Source organism: Coenobita brevimanus, chromosome 41, assembly GCF_032717465.1.
Source record: "Coenobita brevimanus isolate Jiangsu-jjx chromosome 41, ASM3271746v2, whole genome shotgun sequence".
NCBI classification, from domain to species: Eukaryota; Metazoa; Arthropoda; class Malacostraca; order Decapoda; family Coenobitidae; genus Coenobita; species Coenobita brevimanus.
Window position 1 is genome coordinate 16,940,271 of NC_136994.1, and position 20,154 is coordinate 16,960,424.

The following is a 20,154-nucleotide window of genomic DNA, read 5'->3' on the forward strand; positions in this document are numbered from 1 at the left end:
GTCTTGCAATGCTCAGAATATGTGCCATCCTTTCACTCTTCATTATTATTATTATTATTATTACTGTTTCTATTACTACCACCACTACTACTACTACTATTATTATTATTATTATTTAAATTAAGTGGATTATACTTATTTCATGGTCGTCAGCAGTACCATCTCTCCCTCGTTCACCTAAAAAAATAATCTATACACACCTCTATCCATCTATCAATATCTATATATAAACAGCTCCTCCATCTATCACATCAATAAACAGCCGCTCTATCCATCTATTTATCTATGTATAAACAGCTCCTTTATCTACAGCTATCTATAAACAGCTCCTCCATCCATCTATCTGTCTATTTATCTACCTACATCTTTATATAAACAGCTCATTTATCTATCAACACCTATCTATAAACAGCTCTTCTATCCATCTATCTATCTACATCTATATATAAACAGCTCCTCTTTTCAAACAGCGCCGGCGTTCATGATACACAATTATGGTGAAATATATGGAGAGGTTTTTAGTCTTTACTCCTGTCTTCGCATTTTTCTCAGTCACTATAAATACGTGAAAATCCAGGGTCCAGTATGGCGATCGATACTGGCTTTTCCTTTGTACTTTCCTCACTATTTGCTTTGTATTTTTGTAACATACTGTAGGAGGTGGCTTTGTATTTCTGTAACATGCTGTAGGAAGTTGATCCGTACTTTCTTCCACTAGCCTATTTGTTTTGTATTTTTGTAACATACTGTACTGTAGGTTGTGGCTTTGTACTTTCCTCCACTACTTGCTTCGTATTTTTGTAACATACTGTAGGTAGTTGATTTGCACTTTCCTCCACTGCCTCCTTTGTATTTTTGTAACATGCTGTAGGTAGTGGCTCTGTATTTTCCTCCCCTACTTGCTTTGTATTTTTGTAACATACTGTAGGTAACTGATCTGTACTTTCCTTCATTATTCGCTTTGTATTTTTGTAACATGCTGTAGGTAGTGGCTTTGTACTTTCCTCCACTACTTGCTTTGTATTTTTGTAACATACTGTGGGTAGTGGCATTGTCAGGTCGATACAAAAAATATATAAAAAAGTGATCTTGTCCACTGGGTAACAAGGTATTAGGTTACTGTACCTTTTCAAGAGAAGTCCGCCGTGAGCTATATGAGGAGGAGGAGGAGGACGAGGAGGAGGAGGACGAGGAGGAGGAGGACGAGGAGGAAAAGGAGGAGGAGGAAAAGGAACAAGAAGAAGAGGAGGAGGAGGAGGAACAAGATGAAGAGGAGGAGGAGGAAGATGAAGAGGAGGAGGAGGAGCAAGATGAAGAGGAGGAGGAGGAGGAACAAGATGAAGAGGAGGAGGAGGAAGAGGAACAACATGAAGAGGAGTAGGAGGAAAAAAAAGGGAAAACTACTACTACTACCATCGTATAAGTTAAATACCAGTTTGCCTTTGGTACGTACATCAGCATTTATTCTCCCAGCAGTACTACATCGAATGAGTGGATGGTGAGTTAAATACCAGTTATATATATCGGCGTTCATCCTCCCTGCAGTGCTGTATCCAGAGAGTGGACGAAGTTTATTCTCCCCGCACTACTACATCGAATGAGTGGATGGTGGGAGATGAGTTAAATACCAGTTAGCCTATATCACCATTTGCCCTCCTGCGTTACATCGAATGAGTGGATGGTGAGTTAAATACCAGTTATCAGCGTTTATTTTCCCGTAGTGCTACATTGAATAAGTGGATGGTCAAATACGTTATAGCATTTATTTTTCAAGCAACCTGAGGGACACACCAAGCAACCTGAGGGACACACTACATCGAGTGAGTGGATGGTGAGATAAATACCGGTTATATTAGTATTTATTTTGACGGCAGTGCTACATCGAGTGAGTGGATGATAAGTTAAACAGCATTTATATCCACCTGCCTCATATTCCCAGCTTTAGTGTAAAATATGGCCGAGATAAAAATATTGAGGCGATCTGCATAATGGCGTCCTTAATGCAAATGTTTAAAGATGTATTACTCATTCCAGACACCCACTTTATTTTCTCTTTCAGTAATGGACTAATAAAGACTGAGAAGGCGATATTTGGACGGCATTCCTGTGTGTGTGTGTGTGTGTGTGTGTGTGTGAGAGAGAGAGAGAGAGAGAGAGAGAGAGAGAGAGAGAGTGTGTGTGTGTGTGTGTGTGTGTGAGAGAGAGAGAGAGAGAGAGAGAGAGAGAGATAGTCATTAATATTCAGAGTTGTATGTATATGCTTCAATACGAATATTTATGGATGTGATGGTATGAAGTATGAAACGATTATTTTTAGGTGGTAATAATAATAATAATAACAACGAATACTAGTAGTAGTTGTAGTTTAGTAATAGGAATAGTAACAATGGTACAGTATTCCCCTTGGCCTCTCCTCCTCTCTCTCCATTTTTAACCCCCAAGATCTCAAAAATAATCACCCCAAAATGCGTTCAGTCAGGAGTCATCAAAATTAAATAAAATCATGGGTAAAAAGAATAAAGAAATAAAGTAGCTGTATTGAAGAGATACTAGCCTGTTTTCATCTGACGGAACCGTGCCACTAAAAACTTGAATACTAGTGTTAATCTATTGTTACAGGTCAGCATGTATTCCGAGCCACAGCACTTCCTCGTGACTAGCATCATATTCGTGTTATTCTATTGTTACAGCTCAGCATCTATTCCTCTCCACAGCACTTCTTCGTGACTAGCGCCATATTCTAGTGTTATAGTTACAGCTCAGCATTCATTCCTATCCATGGCACTTCTTCGTGACTAGCACCATACAGTGTTAATCTATTGTTACAGCCCAGCATTCATTCCTCTCCATAGCACTTCTTCGTGACTACAGCATCATATTCTAGTATTAATCTCGTTACAGCTCAGCATTCATTCCTCTCCAGTGCACTTCTTCGTGACTAGCACTAAATTCTAGTGTTATCTCGTTACTGCTCAGCATTCATTCCTCTCCAATGCACTTCTTCGTGACTAGCACCAAATTCTAGTAAAGTGACAGCTAAGCATTCATGCCTCTCCGTTGCACTTCTTCGTGACTAGCACATTATAGTGTTAATATAGTTACAGCTCAGCAGTCATTCCTCTCCATGGCAATTATTCGTGACTAGCACCAAATTCTAGTAGTTACAGCTTAGCATTCCTCTCTATAGCACTTCTTCGTGACTAGCACCATATTCTAGTGCTAATCTACTGTTACAGCTCAGCATTCATGGTAAAACTGACACTTGGGCCAAATAAAGGTTAATAAAGCAAAACACTTTAGTATTTCGTGTAAATATAGTCTAATTCACTCTTACCTTGTATTTTGGAAGATGGGGGAGTGGCGTAAGGTTCCAATATTATTTCGACGGTTAAACTGGCGTCACCTGAATCACCGCATTTAAATCGATTATATAATGTTGGTATAAAAGGCTGATCACAAGAATATCCTGTTGCTTTCTAATCCACTGGTAACAAATGCTTATAGTTGCTGTCACAGATTTGAATTTTCGAAGTCCAAAATACTGATCACTGATATTTTTAAGCTGCCGTCAACAATCTTGATCACTGATATTTTTTGCTGCTGTCTATAATACTGATCACTGATATTTTTTGCGCCGGCCACAGTGCAAATCACAACTACTCCCTGTTCCTGTTTACCAATAATATAAATGCGCACTACTGACGTCTAAAATCACAGAAACTGTTGTTGCCTAAGTGCTTATTAAAATGTGCACTGGTCCAGTCTAATTTTACAAATGGATACTGTTGCTGTTTACAACGCTGATCACAAATGCGCACAGCTGCTGTTTAAAAACACTAATAGATATTGTTGTCAAAATTGCTCATGACATGCGCATTGTTCCTGTCTAAATTTACAAATGGATACTGTTGCTGTCTAGAACACTGATCATAAATGCAAACTGTCGCTAAAATCACGAATTCAGTTGCTAAAATCATGACTGCATATTGCTGACGTTTAAATGCCATAAAAAACGAGTATTGTTTCAATCTTAATCACGAATGCGTATTGCTATTGTCTAAAATAATGATCACATATCTGCCTGATCTATGGATGAAAATGAATATTCCCTTTCACAAAAATGGAACTAGGTACTCTGACTACAAGAATCAACACACACCCTCCCACTGCCTGATGGATACTAAACTTTCGCGGGTAGGGCTGCGAATTAAATACTTCACAGATACCGCTAACATTTCCCAGAACTCGCTAAAATTTAAATACAATAATCTCCAAAAATCTCTAGAAAATCGATAAGCGTAAAATGTCTTTTAAAAATAATACCTTAAGCATATCACATTGTGAAAATGGCTAAAAAATGCTAAAAATGCAGACTATAGCTAAGCTGCAGAAACAACCAGAAAATGCTGAAATCTACTACTACTACGATAACTACTACTACTACTTGTTAACAGATGCGCTGAAAACGAAGACATACATAGGATTTTCTTTTTTTTAATGCAACTGAAGGTAACTACATCGTAATTTAAAACAGAAATCGATGCTACTATACTCTTTTTACTCTAACCTGCCTTTCCATCTTGAATTCTGAGTTGTAAGAACAGAATGACATTAGATTATGATGCTAGTCACGAAGCAGTGCTGTGGGATGACGGTAGGACCACAGCAGACTTTGTCAGCGAGATGGTGAAATAAGCTTTAGTTGCAGAAATACAACCATCTCCTTTTCATTGCACTTCTCGTGACTAGCATCATATTCTAATGTTAATCTACTGTTACAACTCAGCATTCAAGATGGAAAGAAGGTAATTTTAGATGGAGTGAAAAGATTACAGCATATTCTAGTATTCAAGGAGAGATGGAATTTTAGACCAAGTTAGAGTGAGAAGAGTATAGATTATGACTAAGGGGTAAAAATAAAAATCTACCTTTAAAACAACTTTATAATACAACACAATTTCCAATGAATAAACACTACTAATACATCAGTAACTTAAAAATAAAATAGTGAAACAATTATAAACAATGTGCTTAGCCTTACATAGCAGTGGGAAGGATGATGATGATGAAGATAATGATGATGATGGTCCTCTGCCTGCTAGAGAATCGTGCAACTGTCATCATCTCCGCTTCTTTTAGCCTGGAAATAAATTAATTAGTGCTATAATTATCATGGTCGTCATAATAATAATCATCATCATCATCTGGATCTTGTTAAAGTAATTTGTTATAAACTGAGCATTATTTTTTCACTTTGCTCATTCTTATATGTTAATGTGTGTTTATGCATAATGTGCAGACATGAGTGGTGAACGTGATGGAATGCATGCTGACATGTGACCTAGTGGCGCCACTACCATGGTTTTGCTGACCTAGCTGTGTTTTCAATTGCTTGGCTGCCACACTACTACTACTACTACTTGCCATGGTGTAAAAAATCCTGTCCTGTATCAGAATATATTTAAAGAAAAACGACACTGATATGGCATGTCAGCTCTGAACCACGGGCTAAGCGAAATGCCACATCTTCAAAAACATTGGATGTTTCATTTTACCTTGTAGCTGGGAAGGTATCTAATATTTTGTATATAGTAAAGTAGTTTTAGGTGTGATATGAATGTTTTCTATGCAATACTGATAACATATTCGGTGAAAATTCATTACTATTTGAAGGCAAGGCAAACTACATGTGGTTGGCAGATCTTACGGACAGGATTAGTTCGTGTTGGTTGCTGGCCGTAGCTCGTAGGAGACACTCGATAGATTCCTCGATTTACAGTTGGCTTTCAGGTCTCACCTGATGCTGTTGGTGGTCATGGTTCCTTACGATCAGTGCTACAGGGAGTGTTGGGAGACTTTCTGACCTTAAGGATTGGTTAACGCATGTAGAGACAGACAAGAAGCCTATTTTGCAAGTGCGAAATACCATGTTACGTGATCTGCAGAGGCTTACGGAAACAAACATAAAAACATGTGATATATTTTGCGGCAGCCTTAACATATTCCAAAGTCAACAACAAGCTTTCCCTATGTTCAAGCGAAGCAGAAAGCCGCCTTGCCCTTCTTGTATCAGAAAAGTGCTCCTTCAGTACCACACACGATATTTGCAAGAGCATTTGAGGACAGTAAAGTAGCATCAAATGTGGAGATGTGACGAATCGAGAGACGAGATGTGGTTGTTAATGTCGTAGTGCCGGATTTTATGAGGGACTGACATAGAGAGAGAAAAGTGCAGTTTGATCATAGACGAAGCTGCAGATACTGGTGATGTAAAGTTGCTTGGTACAGTTAAAGTTACTACGGTGGACAACTGAACAAAACTGTCAACATTTCGCGGACTTTTAGAACTAGGGTCGGGCTCAGGCAGTGCTATGGAGGATGCTATATGGTGGAAGCTTATAGAACTCCTAATGACTAAGAAGTTAAATACGCAAAACCTAACAGTAGGAATGCATAAGGCCAGTGCTGACAGTGACGCTGTTGGTGGACTATGTGAAATCTTAAGGAATTTCATCTATGTAATTTTGTGATGGTAAGATATGTATGCCATTCAATTAAATTTGCTGCATCGAGTGCTACTTGGGGCACTCATAGAAACATTGAATTTTACGTGGAAGAGACATATACCTGGTTCAGTCATTCCTCAAAGAGACAAACAGCAGATTATATACACAGTGCTCTATATGAAGGAAAACAACTGCTTCATATAACCCGTATTTAAGACACGCTAGTTGAGTTGAACCTGCAATATATATATATATATCCTCAGTCAATGGAGTGAACTCAAGCTGCATTTTAGCTAATCTAGAAATTCTGAGAACTGTTTTGATTCAGGAGTGTTATTCAAAATGTAGGTTATCCTGACCTGGTGGACATGCTGTATCTTTAATGTCTGCGTCCTGTGTTACACGACGTGCAGTGTTAAAAACCTATCACAGCGAGAACTCTGACCCAACTAAGCTACATGATGATCTTAGGAAGCTTGTCCAGATACTGAGTCAAAAGGTAAAGCTTCCAACAGCGAGGGTAGATCCACTTACCATTCCTAAATTATATCTTGGATATGAATTTGAGAAGCTATGTAGTGAAGGAAAGATACCTCCTGATGATGAGAAAACTGTACGAGAAAGATGCACATCACTCACTGTAAAACTTAACTTGGAACTGAGAGTATGATTCCCTGATAATTTACAAATTTTGAGACAAATGTATTTGATGTTGAGAAGTGTACAGCACAAACAAAATAGTGGAACAGATAACTGAATCTGCCGAGAGCTTTGGATATAAGCCAACTGAGACTGAAGCAATGGAGAAGCAATGGCGAAATCTTGGCATTATCTGGAGCAACTTGAAAACAATGATTGAATTCTGGAGAGGTCAGGCAGTACACAGACTCTGCCACTGCGAAGACTTTTAAAAAACTTTCTTCGCTTGCGCTGAGTTGGCTGTCCCTTCCACATTCAAATGCAGAGGCAGAGAGACTAAAATCAAATGACTCTCCTAAAAGCAACGTTACAAAACAGACTCAGCACCAAGAAAGTTCGTGCATCGCTGGGGGAAATTACAGTACACTTGGATTTTCCTAGCGATGTGGTAATAGGCTCAAAGAAAATATACTGTATATACAAAGGAAAAGACTCTATGCCCGAAGGAACCAAGGACGCAGTTAACATACTCAACAAAACAAAGATGAGGATGAATTAGAGGTGGATTTTTCCTGTATATAAAGCAATGCCAGAGCCAAAGTTTCTCATTGTATGTATTAACCCGCCCCGTCCAAACTGATTTTCCACCACTGACTCCCCCCAATCCTGACCAATTTGGGGAAAATTTTTTTGGGGGGCTCAAACCTCCGCTTCTGGTCAAAAACATCGTAAATTCATAAAGAAATCGCTCACCTGAGGTTTAAAATACTCGATACAGATAACAATACCCCTAACCTTAATGGACTTTCTATCAGGCTGGCTCCAATGAAAACAAGTTCTATGGGAGGGTAACTATTCCACACCACTCATAAACGATATTTATTTATTTGGTACGAATTTATATGTAGTATAAGAGTATATCGGTTTTCACACAGTAATATTGGCAATACAGTATACGCATTGTTTCACTCACCAAACACATCAACATACCTGACCTTTTTTGGCAACATTACCTGATCATCATTTCTAACTGTTTCTTCCTCTAATGCTACGTCAACTTTGTCCTCCACATTGTCATCGATTGGGGAATCACTCTGGCTCTGAATTTTGTAACGTGACACGACGTCTTTACTGGCCAGGTCACTGGTAACAGGTGAATTGCCGTGACAATGGCAGGGGGGGGGAGGAGGTCATGCAGGGTAAGGCATTGTCCCTGCCTGGCATCTTGTAGAGGAAGGGGTCCCATGTATACGTACCAAAAATCACGCGTGAAAATTGAAAATTGTGCAAATTAGGGACCTTGCAATTGATGCACATTTATATATGTCAACAGGACTGACCGTGACAAAACGTGTGGAAGTATATATACGTCAACAGGACGCGGCGGGTTAACGTAGGTCTAACTTAACTGCGTATTAGCAATCCAGAATTTTAATACCTATACCTCAAGTAACTCTAGGAATTGAGAAGGGAATGATGTGAACCACAAACCGAAAAATGTTATATAATCGTTTGCCAGTAACTTGAATTATGTACGCGTTTGAAACAGTCTCTTAAATTTGACGCTTTTTGTTATAGTGCGTTTTTTCAAGTCATGCAGCGCTTTCTGGGTTCATGGAGCTGGCGGGAATTATGTGTACCACTGACTCCCCGAATAATTTTATATAAACATTTGCCGGTAACTGGAATTATAAATGCACTTTAAATTAATAAGCTCATATTTAGCACTTTTTGCTACAGCACATTTTTACCAGTCATGCTGCACTTTCTGGTTTGAAGGAGCTGACACCACTGACGACCGCCTTCTCACAGCAGTGACTCTCAGACTACTACGAGGGCGGGGTGTCATTGTATGTCGTCCTGGTCTACTCACGTGTTGCTGATTCTGTAAATAACTGTACATAGTCTACAAAGGCCTCATCTACAATTTGGACTACCCTCAAAATGCAGTGGACCTTTCTACCTACACTTTCCAACAACCTAATGTTATGATGATGATGATGATGATGATAATATAATAATAATAATAATAATGATGATAATGATAATAATAATATGCATCTTATGAAAATAAGTAATAATAATACCATTATAATAAAAACAATACAGGTAATAATATTAAATAATAACTACTATGGCCTACATAGCATTCAGATCACACACCTCCGCCAACGCCTTTCCAGGATCCGGATCCGTCCCAAAATGTAATCAATTGTTTCATGGCCCGCCCTTTTGCAAAATTTCACTGATATTCACAGAGAAGTTTGGAGATATCGTGTGGGCAAACAGATGAATACATAACCTCCTCCAACTTCATTGGCGGAAGTAATAATAAATCAGTAAATCTGCAAAACGCTAAATGAAGAACACTGAATCTAAAAAATGCTGAACAAAAATAAATTAAAATGCTAAATGTAATTAAATCAGGGAAACAATACAAATTGAAAATACTGAATAAATCTTGGAAATGATGACACTACTACCACCACCACCACCATTACTATAATTTAACTGCCACCATCACCACTACTAGTACTACCACCACCATCCCTCCTCCCGCAACGACCACCATCACCACTACTATACTACCACCAACACTACTAGCAATTACACTAACATCGCCACCACCATCACCACTACTACAACCACCGCCATCACCACCAACACTACTACTACAACAATGACATACCTACAATCTCCAAACGATTTTATTTAATTAGGAATGAACTCGTACTGATCGGGTTTAATTAGGATGTTGAAAGGCAGAATATACGGTGGCACATCAGATGAAGAGGGGGAACGGGGATATTATTGGCGAGCAGTGTGTGAAGAATGATGAAAGAAGGGGAGTGGTGAACAGTGGGGATATTAAAGACGCCTGGAGAAAGCATTGTAACTGGTTGCTGAATGAGGAGTTTGACTGGAGCAGGGAAGGTTTGGAGTCAGCAGATCCAGTGTTTGACCCTTGACCTTTGATTGATGCTGCTACTGTAAGCAGGGCAATAGGCAGGATGCAGGTGGGGAAGGCAGCAGGTGTGTCTGGGTTGACTGTTTACATGCTGAAGGCCTCAAGAGATTTAGGGGTGAGGTTAGTCACTGACTTGATAAATACAATTATATATGAGTGCGTTGTCCCAGATGATTGGCTGAAGAGTGTGATTGTAAATGTGTACAAAGGGAAGGGTGATGCCCTGGAAAGAGGAAATACAGAGGCATAAAACTTTTGGACCAGATAATGAAGGTAGTGAGGAGAGTTCTTAAGGCATGATTAAAGATAGTGTGAATAACGAGATGCAGTTTGGGTTTATGCCAGACAAAGGGACCGCTAATGCCACACCCACTGTTCAACAGCATCAGGAAAAATATATAGGAAAGAAAAGACCTGCACTTTGTTTTTGTTGATTTGAAGAAGGCTTTTTACAGAGTCCTTAGGGAGGTGGTGAAATGGGCAATGAGAAAGCCCGGGATCGAGAAGTGGCTGGTTAGAAGGGCTATGGCTATCTATGTGGGTGCTCACACCCAGGTGAGAGTGAATAGAGATTTGAGTGATGAGTTTTCCGTGAATGTTGGTGTGCATCAAGGATCAGTCCTGAGCCCCTTGTTTACCATGGTGCTTGAAGCCCTTTCACGTGACTTCAGAGATGGACTCCCAAGGGAGTTGTATGCTGGTGATTGGTGTTGACTGCAGAGAATGAAAGGGAGGCATAGGAAAGGTTTGAGACGTGGAGAGATGGTAAGCGGCACAAGGGTTTGGGAGTAAATGCTCAAAAAACAAAGGTGAAGGTATCTAGGGCTGGTGAAGGTACTGTCAAAGAGGGAGAGTGGCCATGTGCGGTTTGTCATATGGGCCTTGGAAGTAATTCCATTCTGTATAGTGTTGTGTTAAGTGGATGCATAAGAGATGTAGTGGTATTAAAGGCAGACTGCGAGATATGCAGATTTCATGTGTGCGGTGTGTCGGGGAAAAAGCATGTGGATATTGTCAAGCGTGAAAGGATTGATCTTGCTGATGAGTAGCTTGAGTGTGTGGAAGGGTTTTGTTATCTGGGAGACATGTTATGTGCCGGAGGTGGGACAGGAGCAGCTCTGTGGCTAGGGTGAGGAATGGATGGAAGAAGTTCAGGGAGCTGTTGCCTCTCCTGAAACTGAGAGGGCTCTCCCTCCGTGCTAGGGGTTCTTTGTATGCAGCCAGAGTTACAAGTGTAATACTGTATGCTAGTGAGACCCGGGCAGTAAAGGAAGAGGATATTCACAGGTTCAAACGTACAGAAATGACAATGATTAGGTGGATGTGTAGTGCGTCCCTGAGTGTGAGGCCTGGGGGGGGGGGGTAGGTTTACGATGGAAGAGTTAAGGGGTAGGATGGGACTGGAGTGTACTTGTGTTGTGATGAGGAAAGCTAGAGTGAGATGGTTCGGGCATGTGGAGAGGATGGGGGATGGCAACAGGGTGTAGAAAGTGAGAAGTGCTGAGACCGAAAGAGACCTGGGATGGTCACAGAGTGTGACTTCAGGGATAAGGGACTAAATAGGGAGGCTGCCACAGATCGAGCAGCATTAAGAGCCACCATTAGGGGACCAAGGCCGACGCATGCATGTTGGAGCCTTTATAAACGAAACGAAACGATCCCGACCTTCATTAACTCCTTCAGTACGAGGTCTCTAAGCTACATTAAATCGTATGAAGGAAGCAATAAGGAGTTCATATCAACTTACCTCGACTCTTGTCTCCCTCACGTACTCTTCCTTCCGACCATTAGGATGTTCTACTACGACTTTCTGCAACAGATAGACATAGATAGATAGATAGATGGATAAAGACAGACAGAGAGATAAATAGACAGACAGACTGAAAGATAGACAGATGGACTGTTAAACTTTTTTAATGCAAGAAACCAAATGCTGGAAGCTCGCACGATTTGCCTCCAAGGAAAAAGAAAAGGATATATATAGATAGGTAAATTACCATCATCAGTGCATAGGTAACGTACATGAGCTTACCAAGGGTGTCTGGGGCAAAACTAAATCGCTGTGGAAAAGGCGTACAGCGTTAAACAGTAAACCTGGGAGACTAATTAACGCCTACATGAATAAACAAAACTAAAAATGTGGTGACAGGTGGCAGCACCTTCACCTTCATCATTGTTCCGTGTCCTCTCAATTTCTCCCATCATTCCCGTCACTTTTTATTAATCTTTTCTTTTCAGGTGGCTTTACATATAGTGACATGCCTAATGGTTTCCTGTCAGCCACGAAACCATTTACAACGCTGGGTGGTAACCGCATAACCAACACGTGTTCCCTACGTGTCAGCAAGTACGTTGGCGCCCCTCTCAATGCCAAATGGCCACCTCTTACGGGATTATGGCGTCTGGCTATGGGTAGAGACAGACAAGTTACTAAATGGCTCTCTTCCCATTCAGCACATGCGTTACAATGAGGTGAAGTTCAAATTTAAAAAAATCAAATGGATGGAATGATGGGGAAGTATATGAGGGAGGAGGGTGTGAGCTGGGAGCAGGGCAGTGAAATGGCGGGGGACAGGGCGACATGGAGGCGATCTGTTTGTGGCCACGCGTTAGAGAATTAAGGCATCTGGCAATAGATAGACAGAAAGATAGACTTGCCTGCCTAACGACATTCACGTAGTCGCCTCTCGGGAAGTATCTAGCAGCGGCATCGTTACTTGCTGCCATTTCCTCAAAGTCTCTGTCACGGCCGTTTACCCTCACCTCCAGCCCGCCCATTCTAACCACACACCGATCTGGAAGGAGGTAGTTGCTGTTAGCCGTAGTAAAACACGTCAGTAAACAGACAACAGGCGGTAAAACAGTGGTAGTTGTGGTGGTAGTAGGCTGTGGTTGGACAACGGTGAAAGTGGCAGTAAGCCGTGGCTGGACAAAGGTCAAACAGTAGTAGTGGTGGTAGACTGTGAGGTTGGACATAACGGTGAAACAGTAGTAATAGTAGTAGCAGTAGTGGTATTAGGCTGTGTGGGGTATTAGGCTGTGTGGTTGGACAACGGTGAAACAGTAGTAGTGGTGGTGGTGGTAGTAGTAGTGGTGGTGGTGGTAGTAATAGTAGTAGTGGTGGTGGTGGTGGTGGTGGTGGTGGTGGTGGTGGTAGTAGTAGTGGTGGTGGTGGCAGTAGTAGTAGTAGTGGTGGTGGTGATGGTGGTGGTGGTGGTGGTAGTAGTAGTGGTGGTGGTGGTAGTAGACTGTGGTAGGACAGACGGTGATACGGATAGTGGTACTAGACTGATACAGTATGGTAGACTCAGAAAGTGGTACCACACTGGACGGCGGTATGGTAGGATAGATAAAGGCAGTAGATAGTGGTAGGGCTGATAGATACAAGGTAGTAGATAGTGGTAGGGTTGATAGATATAAGGTAGTAGATAGTGGTAGGGTTGATAGATATAAGGTAGTAGATAGTGGTAGGGTTGATAGATATAAGGTAGTAGATAGTAGTAAGGCAGATAGATATAAGGTAGTAGATAGTGGTAAGGCAGATAGATATAAGGTAGTAGACAGTAGTAAGGCAGATAGATATAAGGTAGTAGATAGTGGTAAGGCAGATAGATATAAGGTAGTAAAGTGATAGACTGGTATGGTAGTAGTAGTGGTATGGTAGTTGAGTGTGGTTGTCAGTGGTATGGTAGTTGAGAAGTGTGGTATGGTGGGAGAGGCAGAAAATTGGTAGGAGAGTGGTGTGTGTGTGTGTGTGTGTGTGTGTGTGTGTGTGTGTGTGTGTGTGTGTGTGTGTCAAAACGTTCTGTGCACCTCCTAACGCATGCCACTCTCGCCCTTACACCGAGCACTACCCTTGAGATAACTTTAATCTGTTTCTCTTATCTCTCTCTTTAAAAATATTAGATTCTCCCCATCCTCTCTCTCTCTCTCTTTCTAACTGGTACAGAAGCCTTCGTAACACATCTTCCTCAGCGATTTATGCTGCAAATTATACCTTCACATTCTTTTCCTATCGCTTTAATATTGACAAAATCCATCAACATACCAAAGAATACTGAGGTAATGGAAATGAATCGGCAAGGAGCATGGTTTACGGAATCTTCTGTGTTTTAAAATACTGAGGTAGTGGAAATGAATCGGCAAGGAGCAGGGTTTACGGATCTCCCGTGTGTTTTAGCCCCTCTTTGAAAGGAATTTGGTTACTGCACTACCTTTAAAAAAATGTTTATTGGATTACCGATGTACAAAAACGTTTATTGGGTTACTGATGTACAAAAACGTTTATTGGGTTACTGATGTACAAAAACGTTTATTGGGTTACTGATGTACAAAAACGTTTATTGGGTTACTGATGTACAAAAACGTTTATTGGGTTACTGATGCACATGGCGTGAAAATATAAACGGCAAAATAAATCGCTTAAGTACAGGTGCCACGAAGAATGTCACTTGCAATACGGGTTATATTCTAATGACTCCCTAACATCTCAGCCTCAGCGACTTGGCCTAGTGTTGCCATAAGTTCGAATTTTCCCCAACATGTCTTCCATTTAGGTATCGACATTCTCATCCGGAAAGAATCTTTAAAATTCTTCAAAAGTCCGGATTACCAGCTTCCATCATTTTATCCACGAAAAAAGGAGAGAGAGAGAGAGAGAGAGGAAACCGTACAGATCTCGTTCAGTTCTCGTCTAAGTCACGTGTACGCGTTTTTTTTTTTCTTTGTCAAAGCCAAGACTAAGGTAATGTAAACTTGGAAAAAAAAAAAACATTTAACTAAAAAACTGTGACAACTTGGCCAAAACTGGAAAATACTCCAAACATTATCTAAAATAGACATCTCCTGCAGACATTCTCAGCTGTTGACATTTTCTAGCATAGACACTTTCCACGGTCACGATCTCTCTCTCTCTCTATTGTTACAGAAACACGCACAATTAATTATCACGGCTGCTTCAAGGTAACAGCGCCAAAGTGTGTGTCGGGCGGGAGCAGGACGGCTTAGGGAACGTCCTCTCTTTCAGATGTTGATAAGGCAACCCTAATCAGTCACGTTTCACCTCCATGTTGTATGTTACTGATGCAAACGGTATTATTTTACAAGTTGCCAATATGCAATTCAGGGATATCACCATCATGAATGCACAGTATGATATCTCACTCTAAGGTAAGCATTCCACTGCAGCAGGTTAGGTTAGGTTGGGTTGGGTTAGGTTAGGTTTGGTCCAGAAAAATATACAGCACAACCTCGGGGGTGTAATGGCAACTTGTTAAAATTTACCAAGCAAACTACGCTGATACTGAAACGATTTTAGATATGGAAGAGAAAATTATGCCGCAACATGTAAAATAAGTCGCTTAGGAAGAGGTGTTGGGAGTATGAATGACGTCACTGCATGCAAGGGATAAGACGCTACTCCTTGGCAAATGTTGATATATGCTTTTTCACTTTAACTTCGCCTAAAATCGCCATCTCCCCGCCTTGAACGCTAAAATAGGGTACTAATCACGAAGAAGTGCTACGGAAAGGATACAGCCATAGCGATGTCCGTTTCTGGCACTGAGGTATGTGAAATAAACTGCAAACGAACGAAACATTGGGCCAAGAAAAGGATATTAGTCTTAATCTTCAGGTGAGCGAACTGTTACGAGAATGAAGGTGGGAATTTTGGTAATATTTGGCAAGTCCACTCGCGCTTTTGTTTATGTTAATTTTCCCCCGTGTGTGTGTGTGTGTGTGTGTGACTCGTTCGATTTTGGCTTTCTCGTAACGAACTAGGGGGTGCTTAACTCCCTTTCAAGTTCACTCATATTAATCATCTCATACCAACTTGTAAAGGGTATACCGAAGCAAAATCATTATTATATACTGATGAATACTACTTACTGACAGCAAAATTTTATCTACATCGTCTGAGAGTGCATTTGTAAAGTAAAACCTGAAATCATACGTCCTGAAAACGTTTAGTGTTAATGAAGAATAATAAATACCTGACATGGTTGAGCTGGGTGCTGGTGCCTAACGTTACTCCTTGGGCGTCTGTGGCAGTTGTGAGAGCGAGATGGCCGGGAAAACGTATCTTACTTTTAAATTCTTCGCCTTACGTTCGGGTCCGCTCTTTCCAATATACTGTATAAAACGAAGGACACTTGAATCGGACCTATTTAGCCACATATTGAAGTTTGTGAAATTATTAATGCTAAACTAGAGGCGCAAATACTAATACCAATCACTTCATTTTTACGTGCCGTGAGCACAGAAATATTCACAAAAATTCTTAAACAGCGATTATATTATGCTGTTTTGTTAATGTCTTTATATTAAGATACAAAATTTTTATAATCCAAATTTGAGTTTATAATAACTCCCAAAATACAAAACAATATCATTTCTGGCAATAACTGGCTGGTAAGAATGTTTATCTTAATTTTTTCTTGGAAAGGACCTATGTGCGGTACGCACGTTTACATTTTTGGCCAAGTTCCCCCTTCTTTCGAAAATACAGGGTTAAAGATGACTATATTGGCTTTCGTTATTGCTGAGATTGCTGTATATTTGATATGAATGGTAAAGAAGAGATATAATGGTGAAAACGTTGACTGTCACCACTTCCACGAATACGTCTAGTTCCTGTTCTTTCTTTCGCATATATAAAGGGTTAAATATGGCTGTATGGGCTTTCGTTATTCATGAGAGTGCTGTATATTTAAGAAAGAGGTATAAATGGTGAGAGCAATAACACCAGTCTATCACCACTTCCACGGATGCTACGTATACAACACAGCTGGCGGACGTAGGAGCAAAACTTACATCACTCGACGTAACAGTAACGCGTCCACTAAACTAAATGGAACTTTGTATTCACTGTACGTACTGAAAAATCTATACTGCTTTTAATATACTTTTAATTTTGCTGACACACACGAGATGATGCAACGGTGTGATGCTGTTTACTGAAAAGCGTTTATGCACAAGTTTGTACCTCTCCAATTTACCTTAACATTTTAGTATGGATGGCGTATTTACTGGTTTTCACCTGACGGAAATGGGTCACTCAGCTTGTATACTGTCGTGGTGGCATAATAGTCGACGGGGGTGAGGCAAAAGGACTGAATCTCCTTGGTTTCTAGTCATCACCCCTCTAATCTTAATACACTTGGTCATAAACCGAGCTGAAAGGATTACGGGGATGGAAGAGGCGTAGCAAATAATCTCTCCCCATCCTCTCTTTTCCCTCCCCTCCTCCCCGCCCATTCCTCCCTCCATCAACATATCAACTCCCCTCTCTCCCCTCCCACCTACCTTCCCCCATCCTCCCTTTTCCTTCCTCCTCACCTCCCATTCCTCCCTCCACCATCATTATCAACTCCCCTCTCTTCCTTTCCCCCTCCTTCCTTACTCCCTCCTCCATCTCCCGGGACCCTGCCTCCTACCTTCCCCCATCTTCCCTTTTCCTTCCCTCCCATTCCTCCCTCCACCATCAACTCCTCTCTCTCCCTTCCCCCCTCCTTCCCTACTCTCTCCTCCCTTTCCCTCCCCCTCTTCTTCATCTGGACGGAATCTGTACGCGTTTGGTTCGTGTCCCCCGAAGCCACCACACCTTCACACACTGCTGGTTCTATTTTGGGAACCCTACATGGAATTACAGTGTCCCTGCTAATTAAACACTGCATTTATAGACAGGCAATTAAATATATATAACAGTATTAGCAATGGTAATCCGCACTATACTCAGTTTTTTTTTAATTGAGGTGAAGATGCACTTGATAGGTTGGTGACGACTGGCTAAATGCAACACGTCCGAATAACATTTACTAACCCAAATTTCCCCATCAGATATATGTTGTCAATTAATAAAAAAGAGATTATGATATTGCTCTTGAACACTAGAGGTAAGAAAAGATGGATTAGACGGAATGAAGTTATATATATGTAGACGAGAAAGGAAGGTTCAAGGTCTCTCTCTCTCACACACAATGGGTCTGGGTTAATACTCTTCCTTTCTCTCCCTCCTAACCTCTTCTCTCCTTCTTTCCCTTTCCTCCTTTGTCTCTTGCCCTTCACCTCCTCTTTCCAATGTCTTTTCCTACTTCCTCCTTCACCCTTTCCATCATCCGTCCCCCTGGTACTGGTTTATAATGCGGTAAGCCTTCACATTTTCCTACCTTTTTGTTTGCAAAGTCACCTATAACACCCACATATGAAAGACACCCGTTCAAAATCTCTCTCTCACTCTCGCTCTCTCTCTCTCTCTCACACACACACACACAAAGATAAGTTTTCTTGTCCACAACTCAATATTCTTCTCTAAGTATTCTGCCTCTCTTTCCCAATCCAGAGCTTGCGTCAGGGGTGGACGTAGCACAGCGTTTTTTCCAGATGATGTGGTTCTAATCGAAAGCACTGTACAAAAGTTTCAGGACTATGGTACTGTTACGGAAACCTGTAGGGGAATAACTAGGGTATCATCTTGGTGGGTTAACTGTAGTATTTGTAACTTTTATTTCCCTCTCTGGTTACGTGGCTGACATCTTTCAAAATTTTTTCTTACTCTTCACTACGTCTTTCTCATAATTCAATATCTGTTATGATGTGGCATAAATTATTCTAACGCTTCAGCCTGCTGCGGATGTCACTGATTGCATTGCGGTTGACCCTTGTGCGGTGTGGTGCGGTGAGGATCTTTCTCGTTATTCTTTGGGGCTAAGATGCGAATGAATGTGTTTGAATGGATGAGTAAATGGGGAGTGTGTCGTCCTGTCTCGGCTACCTCCCTTTCCTTGGGGGAAGCAGCCTAGGTATATAGATAGATTCACTACGTCTTACTCATAATTCATTCTCTTCACGTCTCATAAATTATTCTTAATCTTCAGCCTTCCTCATAATTTATTTACTCTTTACTACGTCTCATAATTTATTTTTTACTCTTTACTACGTCTTTCTCAATTTATTCTCACTCTTTTCTACGTCTCTCATAATTTAATCTTACTCTTTACGACGTCTTCCTCTATTTATTCTCTTTTCTACGTCTTTCTCAATTTATTCTCACTCTTTAGTACGTCTCATAATTTCTTACTCTTTACTACGTCTTCCTCAATTTATTCTCACTCTTTACTACGTCTCAATTTATTCTCACTCTTTTCTACGTCTTTCTCAAATTATTCTCTTTACTACGTCTCATAAATTATTCTTACTCTTTACTACGTCTTTCTCAATTTAATCTTACTCATTCCATCAAAATTTTTTCTTACGTACTCTTCACTATCTCAATTATTTCTTACCCTTCACTCTCTCTCAATTTAGTCTTACGGTATTTGTAACACTTCTCTCTGGTTAACTCGCATTTTCTCACAATTTCTTCCTCTCTCTGTCATACAGTTTATTTCTATCGCTAAACGACTTATTCAATAACTTTAAAAAAAATCTTAAATGACATCTTTATCTTAAAAATCATCCACCACAGAATTCCTTTATTGAGGTAAACAAGTACATCACTCTTCACCATTAATATTTTTGTTATATATGGTACGTATGTAGATGATTCTCCTTCAGTAGTGGTAGTAGTAGTAACAGTAGTAGTAGCAGCAGTAATAATAATAATAAATAACAAATAATAATAATAATAATAATAATGAAATTTGAAGAAGCCTACTTAGCAATGCATCAGGTTATTTTTTATTTTATACAAATCTCATTATTTACATGGTTTGTGTAGGTGCGGGCGCTCACCATCCACTCACTCGATGTAGTGCTGCCTTCAGGTGACACCGAGTGACAAGGCAACCGCAGCATCTTTAGCATTTCTGTATCACTGCTACCAGCGCTCTGTAATGTGTCATGCAGGCTAAACACATCTGTAATCCGTTTCATCTCGCCTGGTAAATATCCCTAACCCCTTTCAGTTCAAGAGCCAAATGTAGTTAGACTGTAGGATCAATTTGGCTAGTAACCAAGGAGTCTCAATCCCACCTCATAGCCAAGACTCATCAAATTTCACGCAACCATGGCTAAGTATTCAAGTTAACCAATGTATGTTAA

General features: G+C 40.5%; 1 long non-coding RNA gene across 2 annotated transcripts; it reads right to left on the reverse strand.

The window, feature by feature from the left end:
- Nucleotides 1-4,956: 4,956 nt before the first annotated feature.
- LOC145397434 (uncharacterized) lies at nt 4,957-16,150 on the reverse strand. 2 transcript variants are annotated; one of them, XR_013896984.1, is made up of 4 exons: nt 16,107-16,150; nt 12,772-12,908; nt 11,861-11,923; nt 4,957-5,140 (listed from the first exon to the last, which is right to left on the reverse strand). It is a non-coding gene; the product is annotated as an uncharacterized LOC145397434 (long non-coding RNA). The 2 variants fall into 2 exon arrangements; XR_013896983.1 differs by having other exon boundaries at nt 11,861-11,919; nt 12,768-12,908.
- Nucleotides 16,151-20,154: the final 4,004 nt, after the last annotated feature.